This window comes from Trachypithecus francoisi, unplaced genomic scaffold (assembly GCF_009764315.1).
Source record: "Trachypithecus francoisi isolate TF-2019V2 unplaced genomic scaffold, Tfra_2.0 Lachesis_group20, whole genome shotgun sequence".
In the NCBI taxonomy this organism is placed as follows: Eukaryota; Metazoa; Chordata; class Mammalia; order Primates; family Cercopithecidae; genus Trachypithecus; species Trachypithecus francoisi.
In genome coordinates this window covers 38,471,921-38,485,202 of record NW_022681466.1, presented here as the reverse complement: position 1 = coordinate 38,485,202, position 13,282 = coordinate 38,471,921, and positions in this window count along the sequence as shown.

The window sequence follows — 13,282 nt, the reverse complement described above, 5'->3', positions numbered from 1 at the left end:
TCACTGTCCCCTGCCCTTTCATTTTTCTCGTTCATACATCCTCTTGTGATACACCACAGATTGACTTGCTGTCTGCCCCTGGCTCTTGCTGGCAGGTGAGCTCTGGAAGGACAGGGGCTTTGTCTGTTTCATTCACGGCTGCATCACCAGTACCCGGAACAGGGCCTGACACAGACACATACTTGTTGAACAAACAAACCAACTTCTGCAAAGGTCCAAGTTACAAACCCAAACAAGGCTTGAGAACTCTGTTACAAACAGAATTTTCTAATTCTGGTGGAATTAGAATTCTACTGTATTTTCTCTCTTCTTAATCATTAGTTTTCTGAAGGCTAATTTCACAGCAATTATGATGCTTAATTACATGGAGTTGAACACTTTCTGGCCGGGCGTAGTGGCTCACGCCTGTAATCCCAACACTTTGGGAGGCCAAGGCGGGCGGATCACGAGGTCAGGAGTTTGAGATCAGCCTGGCCAATGTGGTAAAACCCTGTCTCTACTAAAAATACAAATATTAGCTAGGTGTGGTGGCACTCACGTGTAGTCCTGGCTACTTGGGAGGCTGAGGCAGAAGAATCACTTGAACCCAGGAGGCGGAGGTTGCAGTGAGCCGAAATCGTGCCACAGCATTCCAGCCTGGGCGACATAGGGAGACTCTGTCTCAAGAAAACAAAACAAAACAAAACAAAACAGAAACAAAAAAACACTTTCTAACTCCCTGGCCAGATTGAACTCCTTGAGAACAGAAATTGCATCTTTGGTCCAGGCTCAGTGGCTCACACCTATAATCCCAACACTTCGGGAGGCGGAGGCGGTTGTATCACCTGAGGTCGGGAGTTTGAGACCAGCCTGACTAACATGGAGAAACCCTGTCTCTACTAAAAATACAAAATTAGCCAGGCGTGAAGGCACATGCCTGTAATCTCAGCTATTCAGGAGGCTGAGGCAGGAGAATCATTTGAATCCGGGAGTTGAAGGTTGCGGTGAGCCGAGACTGCGCCATTGCACTCCAGTCTGGGCAACAAGAGCAAAAAAAAAAAAGAGAGAGAGAGAGAAAGAGAGAAATTGTGTCTTTAATATCTTTAAATCTCCAGTATTATGCATATAGTAAATTCTGAATGGATGTTTGTTGAATGAATAAATGAACGTAATCTGGACCTTGGACATGCAGAAAGGTAGACACAGAACACAGAAAAAGACGTAGTCACTTACAGAGCACCTGCGGCATAGAGTACACTGTTCTAAGCACAACTGAGCAACACAGACGACTTAGAAAGTTTATTTCCTGGCCAGGCATGGTGGCTCACGCCTATAATTCCAGCACTTTGGGAGGCTGAGGCAGGTGGATCACTTGAGGTCAGGAGTGCAAGACCAGCCTGGCCAATATGGTGAAACCCTGTCTCTACTAAAAATACAAAAATTAGCCGGGCATGGTGGCGGGCGCCTGTAATCCCAGCTACTCAGGAGGTTGAAGCAGAAGAATCACTTGAACCCGGGAGGTGGAGGTTGCTGTGAGCCGAGATCGTGCCACTGCACTCCTGCCTGGGCAACAAGAGCAAGACCCCATCTCAGAGAAAAAAAAAAAAAAAAAAAAAAAAGCGTAATTCCTGTGCTTTAGGAATTTACAATCCACTTAGGAAAGATACAACAATCACGTAATGCCTCAAGAACAGCTGTAAATGTTTTAGACTTCCAACAAACACAAAACAATAGGTTAAAATATGGTAAAGTAAGTTCATCAGCTTGTCTGCCAGTGCAGTCAGTGAATTACTGTGCCCTATCAGCACCTTAAGTCCTGGTGCTAAGGATCTGAGATTGATAAAAATTCAAGCCTGTCCTTGCGGAACTTCTGGTCTAGACACGTGATGAGGTCATTTCCACAACCTGAGCAAAGAGCCAGGACAGAAATCAGCACGGAGGGCACTGGGAACAGAAAGGAAGAATACAAAACCCCGTGTTTCTCAACCTCAGCCCTGTGGACTTTTTTTTTAATTTTTAAAAACAGAGACGTGGGTCTCACTATGTTGCTCAGGCTGGTCTCGAACTCCTGGGCTCAAGAGATCCTCCTGCCTCAGCCTCCCAAAGTGCTAGGATTATAGGCATGAGCCACCTCGCCCTGCTCCATGGACATTTTAGACATTCTTTGTTGTGGGAGGCTGTCCCATGCACTGTGGTATGTTTAGCCACATCCCTGGCCTCTACCCACTAGATACCAGTAGCACCGCCCCTCTCAGCCATGACAACCAAAAACGTCTCTAGACATTAGGACCAACTACATAATTTGCAAGGCCCAGTGCAAAAATAAAGTGTGGGACTCTTCGTTCATAAAGCAGAGGGAAAGTGCCCTTGAAGATAGTCAGATATAAAGCGTTTTCATTCCCTCGGGATAGGCACACTAGCAGGGTGAGTGCAAACCCTTGTAGGTGTCTGGTGACCCCACTCCATGACTCAGCACACACACACGCAACCCACCAGCTGCCATGTCCCCGCTCTGACCAGCCACTGGGCCATGCATTTGTCCTTCCGAGAGCATGGGAGTCAAACCAGGTCTCCCTTCCCACAACTTGCTGCTGCAACCCATGGCAGATGGACAACCCCCAAGGGCATTACAACCATGGCACAAGGACACCCTTGGTTCAGAGGTGGGTAAAAAGCATGCCCCCCACGTAGCCTATTGCCTAATGCTCCGTGGCACTGCCAGCCTGGGTCAGGGATGACCACTGCCAAGCTCCACCCTGAGATGCTGTGCAGCAAAAACACTCCATCTCAACCTCTCTATGCCCACATGAAGACCCTAAGGACACAGAGGGCAGCAGTGGTTGCTGAGTGGGAGTGGGAAGAGAGAGGCCTGGCCAAGCCAGGGGCATCAGTGGATGGAGAGCTGGGGCCTGAAACCCATGCCAGAAAGGCAAGGAGGCAGTGGGACAGGGGGACCACATGAACTGAGACTCTAAGCTCCTGGTATATGCCTTATTGTCCCATCAGCTTCACCTACAAAACAGAAAGTCAAAGATAAAACTATTAAGAACTGCAAGATGGCGGCCGGGCGCAGTTGCTTACGCCTGTAATCCCAGCACTTTGGGAGGCCGAGGCGGGCAGATCACGAGGTCAGGAGATCGAAACCATCCTGACCAACACGGTGAAACTTTGTCTCTACTAAAAATACCAAAAAAATTAGCCGGGCGTAGTGGCGGGCACCTGTAGTCCCAGCTACTAGGGAGGCTGAGGCAGGAAACTGGCGTGAACCCGTGAGGCAGAGCTTGCAGTGAGCCAAGATTGCGCCACTGCACTCCAGCCTGGGTTACAGGGCTACAGAGCGAGACTCCGTCTCAAAAAAAAAAAAAGAATTTCAAGATGGCAACTACAGGGCATTAAACCCCAAGCACACTCATGAAGCTGGCCCTACCAGACATTACCAAAGCCCCCCAGGAGTTAAAACCATGCCCAAGTGAGAACCACTGATTAATAATTCAACCTAGGGTCAGGTGGGGCTTCTCAAAGGAATTGAGCTCTCAGCTGATCCCAGAAGGTTACGGGGTGGGGTGGGGTGGGGGGGATGATTAGAAGGAACAGAGCTAGTCAGGAAAGCTTCCAGCCACTCATGAATTTTAAACCACATTTTCAGGGAAGTTGCAAAGTCTGGTTTGGCTGGAAGGAGCTCTTTCAGGTGGAGGAAGTGGCAGGTGAACAGGTATAGGAATGGAAATTAGCAAGTCGCTATAGGGGCTAATAGGGAGAATGGTTTGGCAGGGGAAGTGTGGGGAGAGGATGCGTAAGAGAGGGGTCTTTCCACCTTACATAGATTATATCTGAACTTTCCTGTTGCCGCACTGTGGCTTCTGGTGAGTTGCTGAACTTCTAGGCCTCCTCCTGCATGTGGTGTGGGCTGTGACTCACTCTTCCTAAGGCCCTGGTGTGTGAAAGCTAAGGGGCACCTATCAGTAACCTTGAAGAGGCTCCTTCCACGGAGACCCTCATCTCCGCTCTGGTTTCTTTCCCTCTGTGCTGCCCCGCAACACCTTCACTCACCTCCTGAGGACAAAGGCTCACTGGAGGGTCTCCATCAATGAGATCAATGAGCCCACTGGGACCGCTTCTCTCTAAGTGTGTCACCTCGCGCGATCATCATCAAATAAGAGCTACCGAGGCCGGGCGCGGTGGCTCAAGCCTGTAATCCCAGCACTTTGGGAGGCCGAGACGGGCGGATCACGAGGTCAGGAGATCGAGACCATCCTGGCTAACACGGTGAAACCCCGTCTCTACTAAAAAATACAAAAAACAAGCCGGGCGCAGTGACGGGTGCCTGTAGTCCCAGCAACTCGGGAGGCTGAGGCAGGAGAATGGCTTAAACCCAGGAGGCGGAGCTTGCAGTGAGCTGAGATCCGGCCACAGCACTCCAGCCTGGGTGGCAGAGCGAGACTCCGTCTCAAAAAAAAAAAAAAAAAAAAAAAAGAGCTACCGAAAGCTTATCGACAGCCTCTCTTCTAATTGCTTTATACATGCATTGACCATTTACTCTTTACAACCTCCCTGTGAGGTAAATGCTATCTCTATCCCCATTGTAAAGGTGGGAACGGTGAGCCACGCAGAGGTTTAGTGAATTGCCCATATACAGTAAGTGAGCTGTGAGTCCAAAATCCGAATCCTGGCAATTTGGCTACAGAGTCTTCATATTGAACCATTTCACTCAGTTTTGTAAAATGGAGATAATAAGAGTAACCTGAGGCCAGGCACGGTGGCTCACATCTGTAATCCCAGCAGTTTGGGAGGCAGAGGCAGGAAGATCACTTGAGGTCAGGAGGAGTTCAAGACCAGCCTGGCTAACATGGTGAAACCTTGTCTCTACTAAAAACACAAAAATTAGCCAGGTATGGTGGCATGCGCCTGTAATCCCAGCTACTCAGGAGGCTGAGGCATGAGAATCGCTTGAACCCAGAAGCTGGAGTTTGCAGTGCACCAAGATCATGCCACTGCACTCCAGCCTGGACAACAGAGTGAGGTTCCATCTCAAAACAAAACAAAGCAAAACAAAGCAAAAAACCCCAGCAACCTCAGATAATTTTAAGGATCAGATGAGATTAGTGTAAATCTTCACAGAGTGATATAGGTACATAATAAGTAGTCACTACTATTGTTATTGTCGTTACAAGCATTCTTTAAAAAAAAATTAAATAATGGCTCCTACGCCATTGAAAACTTTGAGATGCCTCATTGCCTAAGGAGAGAGGATGAGACCCCCCCCCAGCCTTGGCATTCAATGTTTGCTGTTGACCAGCCCTGTCCTTACTTTCCAGTGTCATCATTAGCAAGATTCCTCCGTGGTCCAGGCAGCCCAACTTGCTGTCCTCCCCGGTCGCCTCATTACCTGCTTTCATGCTTGGCTCAGCTCTTCTTTCTGCCTGAAATGTTCTCTGGCTTCTCCTTGATGTCAACATTCTATGTGCTCTTTAAGGACCCTGAGCCGCCACAGAATTTTGTTGGTTCCCCTATTATTATTGACGTTTGCTTCTATTTATTAATTGTGCCAAGGGGGTTAACATGTACCATCTGGCCTGCCAATTTCTACGCTGTCTTCCTTTTTATAGATAAGGAAACTGAAGTTCAGGGTGTCATCTTACCCAAGGTCACATCTGAAAAGCAGCAGAGACAGATTTCAACCCAGATCAGGCTGACTCCAAGCCCCATGCTGATTCGCTACGGCACCTGCCTCTTGATTGGTACAGAAAGCCAGGGAGGCAGGGCGCGGTGGCTCACGCCTGTAATCCCAGCACTTTGGGAGGCCAAGGCAGGCAGATCACAAGGTCAGGAGATCGAGACCACGGTGAAACCCCGTCTCTACTTAAAAAAAAAAAAATACAAAAAATTAGCCGGGCGCGGTGGCGGGCGCCTGTAGTCCCAGCTACTCAGGAGGCTGAGGCAGGAAAATGGCGTGAACCCGGGAGGCGGAGCTTGCAGTGAGCCAAGATTGCGCCACTGCACTCCAGCCTGGGGCACAGAGTGAGACTCCGTCTCAAAAAAAGGAAAAAAAAAAAAGAAAGCCAAGGAGAGCTGCATTTGAATTTCAACCCAATCTGAGCAAGAACAAGCTCTGTGCAACTCCAGTTTAAGCATCAGTTAGGAGCACTAAAAATAATAATACTGTCTCATGGGCAGTTATGAAGAGCAAATGAGATGCTTTGTGTAAAGCAATCAGCACAGTGCTATCATGAAGCCTGCTCCACTCTGTCTAGCACTAGAGGTGTGTGTCCATGTCTGTCCCTCCCTCTGGATAACCAATTCCTTTATAGCAGGAAGTGAATCTGGTTGCTCCAGCAGTGCCAGACACTGACTGCATGCCCAGCACATAGCGGATGCTCCATAAATGTTTGCTGCATTGACTCAGCAGCCCTGCATGGCTCTTCACCCCAAGGCCTGGGAACAGGGCATAGTCATCAGAGCACAAAAGGATACCTTGGTCATCCCTTAGTGTAAGGCTGAGTGGTAACTCTCATGCCCAAGGCACAGGTCATGGACAGCACTCCCGACCAGACACAGTAGGGCAAGTGGAGGCAGAGTCCACCTCGCTCCTGCTCTGCAACCAGGACCTCTAGAATCAGAGAAGACTCATTGGTGGGGAGAAACAGGATAACATCAAGTGGGCAGAGGTTCTTGACTCACAGATCGAACTCTTTCCTGGAACCCTTACCAGAAAGGAAGGAAAAAGCCTTTGCCTCACTCAAGCATGGCATCGGGGGTAGAAACTGGATGTCTTACTGTGTCTTCCTCTTAGGCCTGGTCCCTGTTCCTTGGCTGTGCTTTGTGCTGATCTTGTCATTATACAAACCGAATGTCATGGAGAAAACACTGGGTTCTAGATGCAGAAGTCTTAGGTGGTGATTCTGGCACCTTTTGGGGGTCGTTTTTCCTCTGAGCCTCACTTTCCTCATCTGTGAAATGTGGGTAGCAATGCCTGCCTTGCCTTCTTTGCAGGACTCTTTTGAAGATCAAATAAAAGAGGAAAGCTCTTTGCACACCATAAAATACTGTACAAATAGCATAGTTCTTTACGTGCCAGGTCTCTCCTTTGACAGGAAAGACTTTGATCTCTCTCATCCTCTCCCCTCTCTGTCTCCTTTCTCCCTCTCTCTCTGCCTCTCTAAAGCAATCACAAGATTTTTCTGTGTGCTGAGACTTTTCAGGGTACTTCTGCGTGTGCCCCCATCTGTTTCGGGGCTCGGAAGGTGTCAAAGTGCCACAAACGAGGCACATAACATGGCATCTAGAGGTCCTCCGTCCAAGTCCGGGGTTCTGCTCCTTAACTGTTTGTGGGTCCTTGGGCCAATTCTTACCCTCTTGGAACCTCCATTTCCTTATCATTAAAGCAGGGATGGAGGATATTGCCTACTTCATAGGCCTGTGAGGGAGGAAAAAGGGGAGAGTGGAACTGGGGCACCTCAATAACACTTATTTAAATAACAATCTGAAAACAGTTTCCAGAAAATTCTAGGAAAGATTATTGCCTTTTTTCTGAAACACTGCAGCCTAGCCACGATCATTTATTCAGTAAACATTTATGGAACACCTGCTGTGTGCTAGGCCCACCATTTACTCCATAAACACTTGGGGCACCTTCTTTGTGCTAGGCCCACCACCAATCTCATTTTTCATGGATGCTGTGGTATAAGAAAGAGGAGTAGATGGTTGCTCTGGAGCGAAGGCTATGGTAGGTGTAGTATTTATTAGTTTAATACCATACTAGGTAGCCAGTTTTTAATTTAATCTTTTACAAGCTACTGGGAATACCCTGTTTCTAAAAAATGACCCAGCAGAAGTATGTGGGTTGTTGAGTCAAAATGAGAGAGAAATCTTCTTTACCTTTAGGAGTTTCCCTGGCAACGATCATCTAATAGCAGCATGTCTGGGAAACAAAAGCTCAAAGCCAAAAGGGATTTCTAGAAAGGAAGCTGATGGTGGGGACTGGTGGGATCTGGGATCTTCCTGTATCCATTTGTTATCTCCTCAGAGTGCTCCATGCAGAGTAGACACTCGGTAGTGTTTGTTAGTGAACTCAGACCAGAAACTCTGTATTTCAAGGGAGGGGAGGGAGGACACGAGGGAGCCTCTGAGCTGTGTGCTGTGATCAAGCAAGTACCCCACATGTTCCCAGCTCATGCCAACCCCACACAAGGTGTTTCTCTGTGTTACTTCATTTAATTCTTCCAACAACTTTATAAGGTATGAATTCCATTATTATCACTGTTTACCTTTGGTGATAATATAAGGCTGAAAGAAATTTAGTAACTTGCCCAAAGTTATGGCCACACACTCCCAGAAAGCAGGTGGCCCATCTGACTGCAAAACTGATTCTCCCAGGGTCCTGTGCTGTATCTCTTGGGAAAGTCATTTATCCTCCCTGAATTTGCTTCCTTATCCCAAAGAGGAAGAAGTGAAAGGGGATGATTTTAAGGTCCCTTTTGGACATGTGGACTTCTAGTGGCATAAGTGCTTTATCCAGGGGTTGACAAACTGTGACACATGGGCCAAATGCAGCCAGCTAATTGTTTTTGTAAATAAGCTTTATTGGAACACAGCCACACATATTTATTTATGTATTGTCGATAAGAGCAGAGTTGAATAGTTGTAACAGAGACCGTCTGGCCCATAAAACCTAAAATATTTACTATTTTGCCCTTTATAGAAAAAGTTTGCTGACTCCTGGACTATACTAAGCTATAGACTTTAATGATGATTAACTATAATGACGAATAGGAAAAATTCTGGAGGACCGAACATCAACTGTAAACCGTTGAGGGGGATAAGAAGATTATTTACACTGTTTACTTTTTTTTTTTTTTTTTTAGATGGAGTCTTGCTCTGTGGCCCAGGCTGGAGTGCAGTGGCGTGATCTTGGTTCACTGCAACCTCTGTCCCCCGAGTTCATACCAGTGTCCTGCCTCGGCCTCCCAAGTAGCTGGGACTACAGGCACCCGCCACCACACCTGGGTAATTTTGTATTTTTAGTAGAGTTGGGGTTTCACCATGTTAGCCAGGTGGTCTCAATCTCCTGACCTCATGATCCGCCCACCTCGGCCTCCCAAAGTGCTGGGATTACAGGCGTGAGCCACCGCACCCGGTCCTACACTGTTTACATTTTATACTTGAAGTTATTTATTTAATTTACTTAATACTAATTTATAACTTACATATGGCAACATGCACAAATCCCACACGTGTAGCCTGGTGATGGATCCACCATCCCAACCAATATATAGAACCTTTTCGAGCACCCCAGAAACCTCTAGCACCATGGATTCGTTTTTCCACTTTTTAACTTTATATAAATGGAATCACACAGTATAGATTCTTTTGTGTCTGGTAAAAGTAGTTATTTATTTATTTAGAGAACGGGGTCTCACTCTGTCACTCAGGCTGAAGTGCAGTGACACAATCATAGTTCAACGGAACCAACCTCAGACTCCTGAGTTCAAGTGATCCTCCCACCTCAGCCTCCCGAGTAGCCAGGACTATGAGCACGTGCTACCATACCTGGCTAATTTTATTATTTTTTGTAGACACAGGGTCTCACTATTTTGCCCCGGCTGATCTTGAACTCCTGGGCTCAAGCTATCTTCTCACCTTGGCCTCCCAAAGCACTGGGAACACAGGTGTGTGCCACCACACCTGGCAAGTATTTAGTTTTAACAGTATTGTCCAGAGGCAATCACATGTTCGTTTACTCAGTAAGCATTTTCTTGAGCATCTACCATGCATGGGCATCTCTCCAGGCACTGAGGAGTAAGACATGAGAAGCTGCCTGCCCCTCATGGGGTTTGCTCTCTGTGGTGTACTTCTTCGTGGCGAGTCAAGGCTTCATGTCCACTACTACATAGAGGTCTGGCCTGAGCTCTTGGCCCATCTGCCCAAAGGTCTGCAAGTAGACTCCCTAATAATTTAAGACCTTTTAGGAATTTCAAATTATAAAAAAAAAAAAGTCGGAGGACCTAAATGGTTATCCAAACCAACCGGCCATTTTTCAAAGGTAGAATCAGAGACCCAGAGAAGGTGCTCACCAAAACTCCTGGGGAGATGAATCACCCAGAAAGGGGTACTGTAGCCAGAAGAAGAACTTCAGGCTCTTTCCAGACCCTGAAGTCTAGAATGTTCTCCAGGTTGCAACACTGCTCTCTAACAAGAAGGTCCCTGACCTCCTGCAGAACAGGTTAGGATGGTATTTATGTTTTACTCTAGAGAAGATTTTATTTTGAGGCCTTCTAGATACTCTGTGAACCAACGAGAAAGCCTGGGAGAGTGGAGTGACACGGGGTGGAAATGACCAGAATCTCTTCTGTAAACAAAGAAGTGCAACCGTGAAAAGTAGGGGAAAGACTGCATGTACAAATCAGAAAAATATCACTTGCGCTGCTAAGTTCCAGGGGAGATGAGTTCACAGAAACCACATATGCCGATCTGTGGAATGACCAGCATGGTGCTCAGAACGCCTTCATAGAGTGATGAGTCAACTAGATTTCAACTTATTTTATACCAGGGATTGCACCTCCCATAAAAAAAGAAAAAAACCTTGGGATATGAACTGCAAATTCATCTAGTTTGAGTAGACGAAACTGATATGGTCTCTTCCAATTCAGTAGCTCTTAAAAACATGCTGGGACTATAAGAGCCTAAGGACATCAGTTGTCTCAGTTCTCAGCGTGTTTTCAAGATGTGTCTCTTCTTTCTAAATACGTGAGAGCCCACCATATTCTAGGAACCTATAGTTGCTAACTCACCTAATCTTCACACAGGCGCAGTAGAGTCTCATTATCATTTTGCACATAAGGAAACTAAAGATCAGAAAGATAATGTAACATGCCCGAAGTCACACAGCGGGTGAAGCAGATCTTGGGTTCAAGTTTAGTTCTGTTTGACTACTCCAAAGCCTGTCCTCTATTCTCTGCTGGGTATCCTCCACTTCTCACCCCTTAGAATCCTCCTTTCAACTTCTCATCTCTCAAAACAATGACAGCTAGAGACCTTCCCCTTTCATCCTAAAGCCCTGCTCAAAAGTTCTGAGCCCCAATCTCAACCCTTCCTTTAATTTGCTGAGGTGGTGAGACTCTCCTGTATCTTATTTTTCATCTTTAAAATAGGGTTATTATATCAGTCCATCATCACTTTATTCTGTGTGAAGCATAAACAGATGTTATTTCAATCCTGTTCCATCTTCCTCTATTTGGGGGAAGTTATAACTGAAGAGTTTTATAGGATAGCTCACTTAGCATTTGTGACCTGCATTCTGAAAGACTATCTGCTGGTCTACTTTACACATCTCTTTCTAAATTTCCATATGAAGGGATCGGTGGAACTCTTTGAAGATCTGCAGTACAGAACAATTACTTGATGAGCACTTATATCGCACAAAGTGGTATATTACAAGGTAGGTCTAGGAAGGAGCATTACAGGAAGTTGCTGGATGTGAATAGCCAGATTACCTGGAAAACATACCTGACACTCATAGGAAATGTGTCCTATCCTCTGTGTGAAATTTCCTGCACTTTCACGTAGTTAGCTGGGGTATGGGGAAGAATGGGTTTGCTGACACCTGAATTCTGAGAGAGAATGAGACTTGGGAATCAGATGGGGCACACAGCAGCTGGAACTGCCAATCAAAGTTTTGCTGTTACAACAGAAATGATTGCTGTTTTTTAAATGGGTTTTTCCAGCTTAACACAGAAACTGATCTTCATTACACCTGATGCTTCTATCCTGATAGCGAGTGAAAGACAGAAAAAGAAATTGTTCTCCAGGGACATTTACTCTGAACACTTCATTATCCTTCTTGAGGCAAGCTGGATAGGTAGAGAATGATCTTCCAGTGGGCAGAATTATAAGAGGCAAAGATTTGCCACCTATTACAACAAACTAGAGGGGAAAAAAGGGTGAAATGAAAAGCCAACATTTTTATGAAGTTATGACTCCCTCTGACAACCTGAGGAGTAACGGGTGTCTGGAGGCTGAAGGATGGAGATGTTCCTGAATTTGGGGTTTGCTTGTCTCAGGCAAAGAGGGACTGAGATCAGTGTAAACCTTCCCCAGGCTCCATGCACTTAACCATCCCTTCTTTCTGGCTCTCAGCACAAGTGGCCCAGGCACCTGTAGCAGACCCTGTATTTAAGAGGCATCCTAGCTCCTTAACAGCTTGACTTGATCAATTACACCATCAGCCCTAGCACACCTAAGAGATTAGATCCTGCCCCTAGGCAGATGAAAGCTGCTAGACTCTTCCTCCTCCTGCTGAAATTCCTCTCTATCCCTAACCTAACCTTACTTCCTCCTAGTTATCTTTCAAGGGTGGGAGAGGAAGGAAAATGTGCTTAGAAACTCTTTTGCAATGTTTCTGCTGATTCTGAAACCCTAGTCCTCCAATCCCTCCAACCCCAGCACTGTATCACCAATTCTGAAAACCCTAAGTTTCCAGAGAAACTCAATTTTACTACTGGGAACTGGCTTCCCATCTTCCCAGACCAGAAAGTGTTGAACTTTATTATTAGACCAGGAGGTTGCACAAATGGTCTCATTCAATATACACCCCTCCCCCAAAAAAGGTATCAGTGGTATCCCCTTTTCGCAGATGAGGAAACTGAGGCTCCCAGAAGGGAAGCGTTATGCTCCTCCCCAGAAGCCTTAGGTCTGTGTATGGTGGAAGCAAAGAAGTCCCTTCCCCCGTTCTTCTACAGGTCAGGTCCTAGCTTGCACGTTTGGGCGCAGCCCTCCCCTCCTGCTGGTCTCCAGGGGAGAAGCAGGTGAAACTCCAATAGTGCTGCCAGGCCTATGGCTTCCTACCTGGCCCGGGCCAGACTGGAAAAAAAAAAACTTCTTTCCCTCAATAGCTCTGTCGACACCTTCTTTACTAGGAGTGCAAGATTCCTGCCACTGCTGCAGTGACCTCGTCTGCAGAGCTCGTCCCCGGCCCAGGGAACCACAGATGTTCTGGAACTGCGAATAAACCAGAAATGAGTGAGCCGAGGGGGGGGACACTCGGCTGCAAGTGTCCATCCAGCTGCAGGTCAAGCTTTGCTTTCACTGCCTCACCATCCTAGTGCCTCACCATTCTGCCTCACCATCCTCCCCCAAGGCGAAGGCGCCTTGACATCGGGTTTAAACAGGAGAGTGAGGAGCCCCAGGGGTCCAGCTCCCCGGTGGCGTTGTCAGGCTGGGCGCCGGTGCAGCCCGGCTGCTGGGGGAGCTTCGCTTTGGCTACTCCCTCTGCCCATAAAGTAAGTCTCTTTCCAAGAGTCTTCCCGGA